The 1,574-nt window shown below is 42.2% G+C and overlaps 1 non-coding gene across 1 annotated transcript; it reads right to left on the bottom strand.

The window, feature by feature from the left end:
- Positions 1-893: 893 nt before the first annotated feature.
- On the bottom strand, positions 894-974 carry SPRG_30110. Its single transcript has one exon. It is a non-coding gene; the product is annotated as a tRNA-Ser (tRNA).
- Positions 975-1,574: the final 600 nt, after the last annotated feature.

Here is a 1,574-nt window from a genome sequence, read left to right as displayed (position 1 = left end):
AGAATCGCTCATATGTCCTCAAGAGCCCTCAATAACGCGCTTTATATCGACCCTCCTGAGGCCTACACACACTCCATTACCGCCACCAAACTTGCTCCAAATATCACATGTGACTACTAGAGTACCTAAATCGTCTCCTTTCATCGCCTATATGGGCCACATAGCGTCCTCGCTGCTACATGGAGCTCGACATGCATATACCTCTATAAAATCGATAATGCGTTTTACTGTCAAATCGATCGATGGAGCCCTCCTTCTTGACGAAAGCATCACCTCTACGTACACACCGTACCTACAGCTTATTTTGGTGACTTGGACTACCGAGAGATCGATGAAATGAAGGATATAGCTTCAGTTCTTTCAACCATAATTTAGATGATTTTCTGGCCGTGAGATGACTTATTCTAGCTACACCAGTATACGATTTCTATATTTTTGTGCAAATTTTCACTCATTCGATAAATAAAACTATGAGAAAAAAGTTTACTATCCAAAATATTGCTTGAATCGGGCTCTCGGAAGAGATGCTCGATCGTATGCATCCGGAGGCAGGAGTTGCTAAACTTGGCAATTGAAAACTGAGGACGTTTTGTATTTTAGCAATCGCCATCGAGTCGACAGGTAGATAGTATGGTCATTCTAGCGCCCTGTGGCGTTCGGGAATAAATCTCGGTCAAAGCAACGACGTGTTTGGAGCTTGAAAAGATGTGTATTTTAGTACTTGGTGGAGATAGTAGAGAAATGTTCCATACTGCACTTGCTCGCCGTACCACCCACTCTACCAAAACGACAACTAAAGTGCAGTTTGGAGCTGGTTTTAGTTGCATGAAATTAATGTTTAAAAAGGCCTTGAATTAAAAAAAGATCGCTAGGCGGGTGGGACAAAAGAGGATCGTCAGCTGTGAGATTCGAACTCACGCGGGTTGCCCCATTAACTTAGCAGGCTAACGCCTTAACCACTCGGCCAAGCTGACTTTCGGGATGAAAATTACACATTCTAATTTTATACGCATAAATGCCAGTGATGACAACCTGTACATAAAGCGATCTTCACATCATTATTAGAATCATATCGGTGCCAACCACATGCTACATAAAAAAGAATCGCTTATATGTCCTCAAGAGCCCTCAATAACGCGCTTTATATCGACCCTCCTGAGGCCTACACACACTCCATTACCGCCACCAAACTTGCTCCAAATATCACATGTGACTACTAGAGTACCTAAATCGTCTCCTTTCATCGCTTATATGGGCCACATAGCGTCCTCGCTGCTACATGGAGCTCGACATGCATATACCTCTATAAATCGATAATGCGTTTTACTGTCAAATCGATCGATGGAGCCCTCCTTCTTGACGAAAGCATCACCTCTACGTACACACCGTACCTACAGCTTATTTTGGTGACTTGGACTACCGAGAGATCGATGAAATGAAGGATATAGCTTCAGTTCTTTCAACCATAATTTAGATGATTTTCTGGCCGTGAGATGACTTATTCTAGCTACACCAGTATACGATTTCTATATTTTTGTGCAAATTTTCACTCATTCGATAAATAAAACTATGAG

This window comes from Saprolegnia parasitica, assembly GCF_000151545.1.
Source record: "Saprolegnia parasitica CBS 223.65 unplaced genomic scaffold supercont2.33, whole genome shotgun sequence".
Lineage (NCBI taxonomy): Eukaryota > Oomycota > Saprolegniomycetes > Saprolegniales > Saprolegniaceae > Saprolegnia > Saprolegnia parasitica.
This window is presented reverse-complemented; position numbering and strand designations above follow the sequence as displayed.